The sequence below is a fragment of the Acanthochromis polyacanthus genome, chromosome 2 (genome assembly GCF_021347895.1).
Source record: "Acanthochromis polyacanthus isolate Apoly-LR-REF ecotype Palm Island chromosome 2, KAUST_Apoly_ChrSc, whole genome shotgun sequence".
In the NCBI taxonomy this organism is placed as follows: domain Eukaryota; kingdom Metazoa; phylum Chordata; class Actinopteri; family Pomacentridae; genus Acanthochromis; species Acanthochromis polyacanthus.
Window position 1 is genome coordinate 2,145,630 of NC_067114.1, and position 15,972 is coordinate 2,161,601.

Below are 15,972 nucleotides of genomic sequence, written 5' to 3' on the forward strand. Positions count from 1 at the left end.
AATCCATAAATAGCTCGGCTCCGTGCGCGTCCACGTGGCGCTGCGCATTCCATTTTCACTATATTTCTGTCCATAATTTTATGAAGCATTCAGATATCCACACGGTCTTGGACTGAAAATGGCGACTGAACCCTCTGCTTTCGATTCCAACCGCATTTCAACCAATCAAGTGACTCATCGCTGCCTCCGAAGCCTAAACAGCCAACTGTTGCCGAGACTGATGGATCTAGACTTACCTCATTTAGTCAATAAATTCAGAGCAAATCTTTGAGTTTTTGGAGTGAAAATAATGTGAAAAAGGGCTGATAAACGAACATATACCATTTTTGCCCAGGGTGTACATAGGGTGTCCAAAATTGACAGCGCCGGGGCATATTAGTACAAAAACATGTGTGAAACACTCATTTCTTGTAGTATTGCTCTGAAATTTTGTCCTGAACTATGTAAGACCCCAGGCTGTTGCCTTTTTGTGTTTTCAAGCTGTCACAGTGCTGCCACACTAATTTTCAGGTGTTTTATTAGGGAAAAAATTTAGACGAGAATAAAAGTCATCCTAATTCAGTGTGTTCCAACATAAATAACTCTGTGCCAGTAGCACCTAGAGTAATTCTGACTGCACTGGATGAAAATTCAGGTTGTCAGCTTTCAAAGGAGACCCCAACCATGCCTGTACTCCAAACAGTTCAAGAACAGCATTCAATTTACTTTCTGTACATCTTCAGGAGAAATTTCAGGCGAAAATTGACTGAAGCTTAGACTTCTGAGTCGTACTTTACACTCTCCAGACTCCCCCTTTTAGAATTTAGGTGGTAGTTTATGGTCCTTCGAGACTTCAGCTTTAAACACCAGTCGGGCCTTGCTTAAAATTGTTTCTTGGAAAGAGACAAATAAAACTCGGCCTCTCTTTGACTTGCGATGACTCAAAATTACAAAATTGATTCGTTTAAACCCTTAACCAGCGGGGAAAAAAGTGGGGTTTGTGAATATTTAATATGACACAATGCAATATTTCTCTCTTTACTGGAGAAAAACAAATTCAGTGGTGGAGTCAGAACATTTAGTCAAGTATTTTATAGATATATGTGTTTTAAAATGCAGTTCTGAGGGAAATAATGTCCTTTATAGTCCACTACATTTATACAGATTAAGATGTCATTTCAGTCCTCAGATTAAAATGCCCAAATATGAAATAATTCTAAATGTTTTTCCTTATATCAGTTACTGGCGTACCAATCGGCTCACACATTAGTACATATCACTACAGGCAATACATTTTCCCAGTACTTATAGGCAGCTATTACATTATAGACTTCTAATTAATCTGACAGAATACACTGACTTTGTGGCAATTTTACTTTCTCTGCAGTCAAATATATGTTTAATTATGACTGGTATTATGAACAAAAATGTGACTTTTAATCAGCCAACACAGAAAATGGAGCTTCCTTTACACATAATATGAAGTTAATCCAGCTCTCAGCGCTATAATTCCACTGCCTCTAATGTGCACGGTGAGGGCAAGTTTCAAATATAATGAAGTTTTTTCTTAGTGAGGAATTTCTGACATGAAGTTTTTGTTTTCCTCAGATTTCTGCAGTTTTCTGGCTGCGGTTTGGAAACCTCCCACTGGATGGTTTCCATCTCAGTTAACCTGCCAGACAGACAAACCTGATTTCAGACTTGGGATTTATTTCCTGTGTTTGGCAGCCGGATGGTCTCAGTTCTGTCTGGAATCACAGATGATGTAAAGACACGAATTACAGCGGTCCGGCTGAAACTAAATAACGTAGGAGCACGAGAAATACTTTTTTAGCTTCATTACTCCAAGTATCTGATGTTGCTTTGTTGGTTTTATCCGTTTATTCACAGATGTGGTTGTTTTTGTCAGGAAATGATGTTCGTGAAGTAATTTTAAAGCTTGAGGCAAAATATGCAGCTCATCCAAATCCAAGTGATCCGAAATGTTTTCCAGCGGAAAAACAGGAACGATAATTAACTTCAGTTCAGTCTGAGGCTGGAGTCACTTACAGACTCTATTCTGGAGGCTTCAGTGAGGAATTATTGTTTTCTATGAACACAGATGTGTTTGTATTCTTTACAGATAATGAGTTTATTTATTGTTCGTACATACATGAAGCATGAATCATTGCTCAGCAGTAACATAATGTGATTCACAATCATTCTTCTTGTACTCAGAGAAAGATTGCTATTTTCTGTTTTATTATTTATCTGTTGTCTATGTTTAGATTAAAGTCTCTATGGAGGTTTTTATCACATTTAATTTAATTAATGTTTATTTAACAGGGACGATACATACAACATTGCCACAATGGGAAAATGTGAATGTATATAGGACGTCTAGCTTCAGCTAATTTGCAGTCTTTGTCCCTGGTCAGGATTTACAGTAAAATAAATTATATAGAATACAGATGCAATTTTACAAATAAAATAAAATATGAACATACACCGATCAGACATGACATCATGACCACTGCACAGTGGGCAGCTCGGCTTATTTTTTGGAAAAAATGTAATATCTTGGCTAAAAATCATCCCCTGGTAGTGACTGAGGGCTCATTTCATCCGCAATATACTTGGGAATACATCTAAAAAGATATCTTTAAATTATATGAAAAGTTAAGGCTGCAGGGAGATTTTTCTAGACATAAGTGTAGGGTTCCACCGATGGAATTTGGTGATTAAACGTAAATTTGAAAGGCGAGACATGATATTGCCTTCAAATGTTTTATTAACTAATTCTATGCAGAGTAAATGACTACTTTACAAAAAACATAACAGTGAAACATGAAGTCTAAACTGGAAAAATCTACCAAATTTCAAGAATTTTTAATGAAATCTGCCCTAAATTGATGCCTTAAACGACCATTTTCAAAATTTGAAGGCAGTTGTTACACTTAGACATCTAGAAGTCTTTTTATACTGCAAAGTTTGTGTATATTAGAAGTACTACTTACAGTTTGGATACATACGTGTTAACATCAATCGCCCACACAGGGGAACTTAGACCTTCTTCAGTAAAATCTGATCTGTGAGAGTTGCCGTAAGCCAGATTTTCTGACACTTGTATTTTTCAACACCTGACATCCTATTCTTTCAGAAAATATATACTTTCCCATATCTGGCTTATGGCAAGTGAAAATATTCTGGGTGGTACATGAAAATAGTCTCAGAAAAAAAGTGAAAATTTACTATATTTTTTTCAAACTTTGCAGAAATCTTCTAAATTTAAGCAATTAAGAAAATTTGGAGCAGGTAAACCTGAATATTGTTAAAATCTCAGGTAAAAATTATTAATTTCTCAAAAAGAAATAGAATGAAAAGCTCAAATATCAATGTTTTTACGCCTGTGGAATGTGTCATTTCCTGAGATTCAAACTGGCCGAACTTTTTAAAGAATAGACCGTTTGACTTGATTTTTTATTTTTATTTTTTTGAACTGGATTTTTATTCTACTATAAGAAAAACAAAAATAAAAGCAATTTGGAGGGGGTCAAATTTTCTAGATTTCCAGGTCCCAGCCCACTGTGCACTGACGGGTGAAGAACACTGTTGGTCGGTTGGATATATTAGACAGAAAGGGAACATTTTGTCCTCAAAGTTGATATTAGAAGCAGAATAAGTGGGTAAACGTAAGGATTTGAGCGAGTTTGACAAGACGAGTGGGTCAGGCAGCTGAATCAGAGTCACTATCATGCATTTTAAATGAATATATCTGACATATAAACTAAACAGTAATCATTGTAAATTGTGTTTTTGAAAAATTGCAACAATGATTTACTTTTTACAAACACAGGGGTTGACCTGATTCAATACTGATGTTTGATAATCAAGGAGACCTATAACAGATGTACATATGGGGTAAAATGGTGTCTAAATTTAAAATAAACCAAACTCCAACACAAAACCTCATTGAAAGGTCATTATTTGGTAATATTTTAGATGCACTACTGTTAAAAGGTTTGGGGTCACTTAGAAATGTCCTTATTTTTGAAAGAAAGGCAGTTTTTACTCAATGAAGATCACATTAAATGAATGATAAATCCAGTGTAGACATAGTTAATGTGGTAAATGACTATTGTAGCTGTAAACAGCTGATTTTTAATGGAATATCTCCATAGAGGTACAGAGGAACATTTCCAGCAACCATCACTCCTGTGTTCTAATGCTACATTGTGTTAGCTAATGGTGCTGAAAGGCTCATTGATGATCAGAAAACCCTTGCAGCAGTTATATTATCACATGGATAAAAGTGTGAGTCTTTGTCCTACAGTTTCTTGCAGCTGTAACAATGAAAGCATCATGTCAGCAACAACAACCATCACATGACTAAACAGCCCAGTGGAAGGACTCTCAGCATCACAGCTGTCTTCTCCTGTGTCTTCATGGATTCTTCTTCACGTCTTTCCATGACTTCACAACGTCAAGGTGAAGGAAAAGTGTTTGGGGGGAAAAAACACAGGATGTAATTTTGTGGACTGTTTGACAGCAGTGTCTGCAGATGGAGGCTTTTTAGACCAATTTCAAGATGTTTTGACATGTAAAAAATGAAAATGATGCATTCCTCTCAGCTGTTTCAGAGTCCTGAAGTGGTGCTGTCCTGTCAGGCTGTCAGAGATCTGAATCCCACAGCTGTCTTTGTGTTGATAGATTTTCTAATTAGGGCTATTATCCCTTGATCACAGTGAGATTAGCGGATTAAACAGAAAAAGGCGTGTTACTCAGTGAGACACTTAACTGCAGCAGAGCCATGGATGATGTTATTAGAAACACCTGAGCTGTGGGATCAAAAAGGCCCTTTTCATCTCGAACATAAACCTAATCAGCCAGGATCAGTGAAAACGTCTGTGTGTTTGTTGTTTTAAATCTGTTAATCAACTGCAGAGGTCACTGCATGTGAGCAACAAAGTCTTTTCTGTCAGTTTTCAGTCCCTTGGTGGAAAAAATTAAACATCACAGCCCAAATGTAAGGTTATTTATGCAGCGTTTTATCTGATACAGAGGTTTTCAAAGTGTTTCACTGCCAGAAGATGGAAAGAAAAACATAAAAGATCAAATATAAAGAAAGAGAAGACAAGAAACAAGAGTAATATTCATTTAGCATCAGTTGAGATGCATTTTGCTTCTTAACCTTCCTGTTGTTTTCATTTACACCAAATGTCTGAAAAAAAATTCCCCAAATTTCTGAAATTTTGTAAAACCTTCAAGAAGAAAATTCCGATAATTCCTTAAAAGTTTCCGTTAAATGTTTTATTTTTAAAAAAGCTCCAAATTTGGCAAGAAAATTCTAAATATATATTTTTTAAATGATTAAAAATCTTCCCAAAGAGATCCTAAAAACATCTAAAGTGATTACATATATATCAGTAAAACTTCTAATATTTTCTTTAAGAACACTGACAAATAAAATTGCTGGCTTTTTGTTGATTTGTTTGTGAATGTCTTAAGAAACGTTGCTTTTTTCCACAAAAAAAAAAGTTAAAAACTTCCCAGAAATGTTGAACATGTGGCCATCAGAATATTCACTGTGAAAATACTTTTGTTTCCCACATTTTCAAACTTTAAAACGGGTCAATTTGACCTGCAAGGTGACACGAGGGTGAGAACAGCTGGTTAAAATGTGCTTGTGGAGGCGTTTCTGCACCACTAGAGGGCGACATCTGTTCAGGAGAAACAGCATCAGCAGGATGCGAGCAGCAGTGGAGAGTTTCTGTTAATTATCACCGTGGATTAAAGGTGCAGAAAATACCAAAAGGAAAAATAACGTGTGAAGATGGCGTTGATGCACCTTCAGTTATCTTCAGGCGATCAGGAAACGCCTCCTGCTCTCCAGGATTTCACGAGACAAAGTGAGAACGTTGGTGTATTTGTGACGACGAGTTGCTGCAGAAATAATCAAGCTTCTCTCCGCATGACGGCACTTTATGTCAGCAGCATCCTCCAACTAAAGAACGCACACACGGAGGGTTTAGCGTTAAATCTGCTTCATAATGTTACTTAGCAGTCAGCTCTAATTAGCTCCTCCACCACCAGCAGCTCTGAAACCCTGAGCAGAGCTGATTACAGGGAAAGTTTCACTCTTTGCAATTTGTTTTCTGGTTATTTTGTGCGTATTGTCATTTTGTGTCTTTATATAATTGTCTGTCTCACTGAGTCATTTTGTGTTTTTCTGTGGTCATTTTGTGCATTTTTGTGGTTGTTTTGTGCGTCTGTGTGCTCATTTAGTTTCTTTTTTGGTCATTTTCAGACTGTTTTGTGGGCATTTTAGTTCTTTTTGTGGTCATTTTGTGCCGCTTTGTTGCCATTTTCAGGTTGTTTGTGGTCATTTTAGGTGTTTTGTGGTCATTTTGCATTTTTTTTGTCGTTATTGTGAGTGTGTCTCATCTCGTGTCTTTATGTGATAATTATCTGTCTCACTGAGTCATTTTGTGTCATTTTTTGTCATTTTGTGCATTTTTGTGGTCATATGTCTTATTGTGGTTGTTTGGTGTGTCTTTGTGCTCATTTTATTTCTTTTTTGGTCATTTTCAGACTGTTCTGTGAGCATTTTAGGTCATTTTGTGGTCATTTTGGGCCACTGAGGCCGTTTTCAGTCTGGGGTAATTCTAGGTGTTTTGTGGTCATTTCGTGTGCCTCTTGTCATTTTGTATCTTTATGTGATAACTGTGTGTCTCATTGAGTCATTTTGTGTCTTTTTGAGCCTTTTTTGGTAATATTGTGGGTTTTTTTTTTTTGTCAGTTTGAGTCTCTCTGTGGTCATTTTTGGTCATTATCAGTCTGTTTGTGGTCATTTTGTCTCTTTTTATGATAATTTTGTGTCTTATTGAGTCATTTGTGTTTTTCTGTTTTTCTTGTGTTGTTTTATAGCACAAAATAACAAATTGTATCCGAGTGCAAGAAATCCCTTTCAGCTAAGGGGCCGTTTACACGAGGACGCTTGCAGGTAAAAACGTCAAAATATTTCAACAAAACACCCTATCGTTTATACGAGGACGGCGTTCTGGGGGCTTAAAAACGCAAAAATTTGAAACCGGCCTCCAGAGTGGAAAAGTCGAAAACGCTCCGCCTTTACGTTTCCGTCTAAACAGCAAAACGCAAAACTTTGCCGAGATCTGACCACGTCGCGTACGTGATTACGTCACATACGTGCGCCGGTGCTTTGGTTTGCCGGCTGGTACAAGGAAGTAAACAAAGATGTGATTATTTCCATCCTTCGTACCTTCAAGCGACTCTGGCAGCTCTATGTACACTACAGGAGTCGTACCAACAAACGTACAGAATCTGTACAGATTCCATTCATGAACATTTACCGCAGCAGAGATCTGAAAAGGGAGATAGTACGCATGCGCGTAGACATGGTGGAGTTTTATCACAGCGCCACCCAGCTGCCTGGCATGCATATCCAATCGAATTCCACACACTATAGAGTCACCGTATATACGCAGATTTCCTTCAAAACCGCTCGTCTAAACGTGAAATGACAGGACGCCACTTTTGTGTTTTCTGTTCAGATGGTCCTCGTGTAAACGGCCCTTAAGTTTCCTGTTCCAAAAACTCCTCTCCAGGAAGTGTGTTAACTCCAGATCACATGACCTGCTCCACATGATGTCATTTCCTCCTGAAGAAAAGACTGGACACACTCCAAGGCTTTCTGACTTATTTAATGTAAAGTAGTCAACATGTTTACTATGATATCTTTAGAAATAACTTTACATTTCAATTTTACTCAGTTGTATATCTACTATTTAGAAGAATCTTTCTCTAAAATGCCATTTGGTGTTTGGTTATAGGCGGCCATGTTGGTTTTAGGCGTGAAAACAGCAAAAATGTGACTATGACACAAAAAGTCCTGTAATTATATTTTGACCCGTATAATGCAAGGCAGATGGTTTTAATATCGTGTCAGATCAACGTGGATTCTGTGAATAAAGGAATGAACACCAAGCAGTGCTGTATCTGCAGATAAAAGGCCTTGATTGTTGTTTTTTTTTTCATTCTTGGATTCACCAGTTATTCCATCGTGTACATAAAATGATTTGCTTTGAAACCCTAACGTCTGGATGGAGCAGCTTCTCCTCTGATGTCGTAAACTGGTTTCATTTCTACAGCTTTTCAGAGCTTCCTTGTCAGATTGGACAAACATCTTCTATATTTTCGGTCTCTCTGGGCCATAAATCCTGATTTCGGAGCGAGCGGTAAAGAGGCCGGTGTCTGCTGGAGCTCGGTGACCGGCGGTTAGTGCCTGTTGACCGGGCTAATGCTCTCCAGCTGAGGGTGCTGGAGTGTGTAAAGTGATCTTAGTGGGCCGAGTAATGCCATCGATGTTTCTTGATTTAGCGGCTCCGTGTGAATTAGATCCTTTCTGAGAGCCACGGCGGTCGGCTCGGGGCTGCTGGAGTGCAGAGTTTGTGGTGTTGAGGCTTGTTGAGGACGTGTGGCGCCTTTAACCTGGTAAAGGAACGACTCGGGAGGCCTGAGTTTTTATCTTTTAAAGAATTAGCTCCTTGTAGCTGCTGCAGAATTAAACTGCTCTGCATGTGCGGGAACAATGGGCGCCGAGACAAAATGAGCGCTCAAGACGGACAGCGACAGTAACATTCATTATTCATGTTAATTGATTCTGGCAGTTTGGAGACAGTACCTTGTAATGCAACACCCGTCCAGGACAGGAAGACGATAAACACACAAACCTCCTGCAGCACCGACGCTACCAGCTGCTTCCTGCTCTGCTTTTTTCTCACATCAAACCTGGAAACTGTGAGGAGTGACTCAGGTTTTTATTCTTCCTGGAGGAGTGTGATTTCTATTGTTGCGGTCTGTCTTCAGGTGACGATTTAAAATCTTCTGTTTGTGGTTTTTTAAAATCGTAGAGACAGTTTTTCCTTTTAATTCAGTCACACGCCTCTCAGCTGACAGGAGGACGGATGAGCCGTGCACGCTCGCTCAGTGGAAGTGAAATGAGAAAAAAGAAGGTCACACGCATCTCAATGTAGATGGCGATGCACTCAACATCGTGCTGCAATTAAAATTTAATGAGGCATCTCCATTCTGCTCCACCAGAGCAGTCAGATGTTACCGCTCTTCAGCCTCTCCCTCTTCTTTTCTTCCACTGGTATTTCAAAACAAACCGCATGAAAAACAGCATTCTTTAAAAAGAGCTTGTGTTCAGATGGATTCCAGGAGATTACGCTGCTGTTTAATCAGCTGGAGGATGAGATGTCTCCAAGTGATCAATGAGAGATCTGGTGCAGATATGAAGGTTTAGATCAGGGGTGTCCAACTCATCTTAGTCCAGGTTCCACATTCAGCCCAATCTGATTTTAAGCGGGCAGTAAAACCACAGCAGAGTAACCCCATCTTTCCTTTGTTTTAGTGCCAAAGATTATGCCTCACTTCATCATTTCCACATTACACCTGACAGATCAGAGTATCTACAAAAAGGCACAAAACAAACTGGAACTGAATGATAGAGAATTTTACTTTATGATCAAAACAGCAAAAGTCATACAAAAAGACAAAAAAAAAATCAGCAAAAACAAGACAAAATGTTACAAAAACAAAACACAAGTTGGCAAAAATTAGACAACATGAAACTAAACGAAGACAAAAAATTTGGAAAAAATGTTTTAAAATGACAAAAAAATTGACAAACAGGACAAAAAATGACAAAACAAGAAACAAAGCGACAAAAAAATAGAAAACACAAAGAAAAAAGTATAAAACAACAAATGAAGTGAAACACAAAATGACAAAAAATATGACAAAAACACAAGCGAGACAAAACGGAAACACAAAACGACAAAAACATGAGACAAACGACAAATGTCAGGCAAAAAAACTAGACAAAATATTACAAAAATGAGACACAAATTGACAAAATTAGACAAATGACACAAACGAGACAAAAATTGACAGAAGCGAGAAACAAAATGACAAAAAATGGACAAACAACTAAAGCTAGACAAAAAGGAAACACAAATCGACAAAAACAAGAAACAAAAGTCTGACAAAAAACAACAAAAACGACAAAATATTACAAAAATGAGAAAACAACAAATGAACAATTTAAAACGAGACACAAAATGACAAAACTAGACACAAAATGACAAACGAACAAACTCGTATTGTACTTTCTGATCCAAACAACGTGTCATGATCTAGAAATTATTCTAAATTTATAGTTTTACTAATTTACAATCTGCAGTTAATGTCTTCTCTGTAACTTTTCCACTCTGAGGGCCGGATTGGACCCTCTGGAGGACCACTTTTGGACCACGGGCCTCATGTTGGACCCTCTGGAGGACCACTTTTGGACCACGGGCCTCATGTTGGACACCCCTCTGTGGAGAACTTTTAATTTACTTTATTTTAAAACTTTCTTTAATGTGAGATCTAGTGTAGATGTGAAGATTTTAAACCCACATCTGTGTTTTAACGGGGGGAAACCGTCCTTCCTGGTATTGAAGCAGCACCTGATGTTTAACCCTGAGCACACAGCATCCTTTCAGCTCTTATCTTTTTGCTCTTTGCTTTTCTTTCTTCGCCCTCGAGGTTCTGCCGTTCGACAGTGTTCAAGAATAGATAGACAAACACACGCTATCTCTGTCTCACACACACATTCACACCAAACATCCCTGCCTGAGCCTAATCGTGTTTCAACATGGTGAATGATGCATAATTACATATTTGCTGTGTGCTAATCTGCAGCAGTGTCCCCGTGTTAATTACGAGGTAGAAGAGGAACTGACACAGATCTGATAATCTGAGGCAGCGATGAGGCTGAGGGGCTGAAACAGAAAGCTAACGGGGTTTAACCACACTAGCCATGTGGCTCTATGGGCAGAACGAACAGCAAAATCTGGGTCTGAAAAACAGGGAAGTGCTAACAACTGTAGTTCCTCGAACGGCCACTTGGGGCTGGCTCCAAACCCCATAGACCTCCATGTTAAAATGTCCAACTTGACAGACAAATTTAACATATTTACAGCTTGTTACAAACACAGTTTTGGCCTCTATGGCTCATTTATAGGACAGTGTTTGTTTCTCTTTGCTTTATTCTTATTTTTCTCCTTTATCCTCACCCCAACTGCTCACCCTGAACCTGGTTCTACTGGAGGTTAATTCATCTTAAAAGAGACTTTTTTCATCTCAACACAATAGTTGAATTTTTTGAGTTTCTCTGTGAAACTCAGCAAAAATCATAAATTCTAGACATTTAAAATGGAATCTGTTAACTTTTAGATTGATTTTTCAAGCATATATAGTTCTTTAGATTTCTGTTTTTTATTTTTTTGCATACTCACATTGAAGGTTATGCTCAGTTTTATATCACTGTGACATGCAGCTGCATACAGTGCCAAGAAAAAGTATTTGCCCCCTTCTCAAATTCTTCTTTTTTGCATATTTTGCCACTTTAATGTTTAGGATCATCACACAAATGTAAATATCAGACATAGATAACCCAAGTAAACGTGAAATGCAGTTTTTAAATGATGATTTTATTTATTCAAAGCTCCCTGGCTCTGTGTAAAAAAAAGTAATTGCCCCCTAAACCTAATAACTGGTTGGTCCACCCTCAGTAACAACAACTGAAACAAGACGACATGGTCATCAATATCCCCCGCCACATGTGATGTCTATGAGTCTATATCCAAAATAGTGATCAAGGGCCATAACTCTGTTAAATATTATCGCACAGGTCTCATTTTTGAACTTGATCAAGGTGTCCATGGTGTGAAGCTACACACTAAATTTCGTGATCCTAGCTGTAATAGTTTCCGAGAAAAGCTGTCCCCTTCATGTCGGACGGACGGACGCCAAACCTATATCCCCCTTTTCCACTTCGTGGAGGCGGGGGATAATAAAGCATTTTCTAGAACTGCCAATGAGTCTTTCACATCTCTGTGGAGATATTTTGGCAGACTCTTCTTTGCAGAATTGTTTTAATTGAGCAACACTGGAGGGTTTTCAGCATGAACTGCCTTTTTAAGGTCATAAAACAACATTTCAATCAGATTCAAGTCCAGACTTTGACTGGACTAATTCGAGAAGGGGGTAAATACTTTTTCACGGCACTGTATGGTTCAGAAAACATCACTTTTTGACAAATGTTTCATCTTTTTTTGTTAATATGAGCTCAAATACGAGACTTGTTATTGAGGATGTTTTTATATTTAAAGTCACCCATCAATCAGAAACTATTTGATCTACGTGTTGAATGTTGCAGATTATGAGTCTTAAGATTAATCATGGTGACGAGAAATAACAGAAAATATCAGGCTTTTATCTTTTATAAATCTGGAGATACTTTTGTTCAAACACATCCTCAAATTTTAATGCATGAAAAGACGTGCTGAAAGAAATAATTCTGTCACTTTGAAACTTTAGATATCCATGATTTTTGTGATCTTCTGAATTTTCTTTTAGCATCATCAGTAGATTGACTTGAAGTTTCAGTTTAACAGCTGCTCTCGTGTTTACGTCAGCATGATTTGTAATAACTCTAGTTTCACCAACTCATAAAACTTTCTATAGTGTCCAGTTCTTTTATTTATCATTAAATATATGCAACCCTAATAGCATCTCTACGGGCTTCAGCTGTTCTTTGTGTTTTGTGCTAATTTGTAAATGTTTCCAAGCAAACGCTCTGAACTTTACTGCACACGCCGTTTGTTCATTGATCCGGGGAAAAATTCAAAACTCTGCAAAAATTAGCAGCCCACAAAGCTGCTGGCAGCGGCGTAACGCTGCTCACTCCTCAGATTAAACTCCACAGTCAGTGAATTAGAGCTGCTTTTGGAGATTGTTGAAGGAAGAGCATGAGGACGGCTGAATCCGTTGGAGTGAAAAACATCTGTCAGTGAGCAAATCAGGAGGTTTTAGACTAAGAGCACTGTTAGCGATGATAAAAACAGATTGAAAGGCAGCAAAACCCACAGAAACATTTAACAACTTCATTATAAATAGAAAGCTGCTGGTTGCTGATTTCAGTCTGCTGCAGTTCGGACATGTTTAGCCTTGACTGTGGATGACTTTGGACACCGCAAACATGCAGTTATTGCTATTGGACTACTGTCCTGTCGCCTTAGAGGACCATAAATGTGCATGAGATTGACTTCTACCTGTTCCACACATTACTGCCTTTGCAGCCCAGTGTCCACAAAATTACGCTTCTATACAACTCAATCTGAATTCTCAAATATGCTGAAGTGTAGCTGTGACGTGGTGCCATTGCTAACTTTCCGTTTTCACTTGTTTTTTTGGTTTAAGCACCAGAACTGCATTGCTGCAGGAAATACCACACTTTAAACACTTTAATATGTTAGAAGTAAAGTTCAAGTTAGACTCTAAAGTGACCTGGTTTGGGTTCTAATACAACTCTACATGTTTGACGTTTCTCCTTCATTTACTGACGATTCATCAAATACACGATTGGTGGACTGAAGTGAAGCAACGGTAAAGAAAAGAATTAGAAAAAATAAAGGTTTCATGGTGAAAATGTTCCGATAGCATCCCAACTGTAAAAGTCATACAATATTGTTCCTGAAGAAAAAGAAAAAATCCTGCTTTTCCAAGTCATAGTCCTTCAAATAATTATGAAAACACTGAACACTGACTACAGATGGAAATTAGCTTGAAGCTAAATCTGGTGCAGCCATCTTTTTAATGTAACTGCACGCTGTCCTTTTACAAATAAACTTGAAAGAAAGAAAGAAAGAAAGCATCAGGGCTGGACCCGAATATCCCGAATATAATTTTGGTATCCAAATATCCCCCCCTCCCTCGGACGTTGCCGAGCAGAAAGAATATTCGGCGTTGCTGTCTACCCTCCGCCTTCGGCACACTTCGGCTCATCCCGTCGTGTTCGTCTCATCTCGGCTCACCCATTCCTGATTCCTGTTTCTTTCCACCACCTGAATGGCCGGGTGGCTGCAGACTCTGACGTCACGCTTCACTTCATTGCATAAACACAAGACAAGATGCTGAAGACCTCCGCTGTTTGGGAATTCTTCAGTTTAACTGAAGACAAAACGAAGGCAAAATTTGGACCCGGGAGACCAGACGAATGGATCTGAATATTCGGGCCGTTTCCGCCACAAGCCCCACCCACCCCCGTTGGACGTTACGGGGCGGAACGAATATTCAGATATTCGTCTTTAATAGGGCCCAAATACTTGGAGGCCAGAAACCACTATTCGGGCCAGCGTTAGAAAGCATAGCACTGGCCTGAGGCTCCGTTAAATCTGCAGGTAAAAGACGACAAATCTGATTTGTTCCTGCTTCAATGGAACTCCCGTCTGCTGCATATCTCTGCAAAACAAATCCACGTCTACCGCTGAGTCTGTCCATATGACTGAACCATCAACATCACTCACACTATGGGGAGCGTGCACCACCTCATGCCCCCGCTAATTAAATAATGCAAATCATGTCAATAAACTAATTAAAGTGATTTGCAAGTCGTGCAGCAGCAGAAGCGGCTTCAGAGAAATGACTGACATTCATGAAGGCGACCGCTTGTTCCTGTCAGACTGAAGCTTCGTGTCCTCGGCCTCCTGAGAAAAAAACAGATTCAGTTTCCACACGAAGCGCTCCGTAAACAGAAACTGTGGAGATGAATTCACTTAGAATTCTTCTGGTATCTAGAACTTTTGCAATTTGCAAGACTTCTCCCTGTGTTAATGTTTTTAAAGTCTGGCCCTCATTTGCATAATTTCCATTTTCCCATAAGAAGTGGCCCCAGCTTCATAAAGCCGCTCTGCTTTTTTTACTCATCACTTCCTGCTCTCCTGTTTCTGCTCGCCTAAAAGCCATAATCGCCCTGTTTATGAGGAAAAAAGTCCATGTTGATGAAAATTCAAATGACTTAAGAACTACTCAGAGAAGCTGTTATGTGTCCTGTGTAATTTAGAGCTTTTATTCTCCTCAGATGCACTAAACTAAATGTGATGCGTTTCTTTCTAGCAGACGCCGCTGTATTATCAAAATGCTGTTCCATTTGTTCTCCAATATATTCCTCTGTGGCAGTCATAATCTTTAAGAAATGATAATATTCAAGAATTTAGGAGTGAAAACTGTAATGGTTTGAGTGGAAGCTGTAATACCCTGCCAGCGTGTGCTCTGTAGGAACAGCAGGTTTAATTGTTTGCAGACTAAAAGGCGTTTACTGTCCTGAAGCGTTGCTCTTTAAATTCTTCATTACTTCTTCCTCGGCGTCGGCTGAAACAACGGCAGCTCTGCCACAGTGCTGCTGTAGTAGGGCTGGCCCGAATAGTGGTTTCTGGCCCCCGCACATTCGGACCCTATTAAAGACGAATATTCGTTCTGCCCCGTAACGTCCGACGGGGGGCGGGGCTTGTGGCGGAGATGGCCCGAATATTTGGATCCGTTGGTCTGGTCTCCTGGGTCCAAATTTGCCTTCGTTTTGTCTTCAGTTAAACTGAAGAATTCCCAAACAGCAGAGGTCTTCAGCATCTTGTCTTGTGTTTATGCAACAAAGTGAAGCGTGACGTCAGAGTCGGCAGCAACCCGGACATTCAGGTGGTGGTAAGAAACAGGAATGGAGGAGCCGAGATGAGCCGAACACGACAGGATGAGGCGAAGGCGGAGGGAAGACAGTAACGCAGAATGTTCCTTCTGCCCAGTAATGTCCGACCGGGGGGCAGGGGAGCGAATATTCGGATACCAAAATTAATATCCGGATACCGCTGTAGCGAACGACTATTCGGATATTCGGTCCAGCCCTGTGCTGTAGTCTTCCATCTCACCCTTCTTGTCTCTTGACTTCTCACCTCCTCGTTGGAAGTGAAACAGGCGGCCGCTGGTAGAGAAATACGTGTTGGAAAACCAGGCAGAAAAAACTACAACGGAAAGAACAAAAACAAAAAGTGAGCGACTCACTGCTCACTAATCACCTCCTAGCAGCAGAGGTTGTACGTCACCTAGCAACCACAA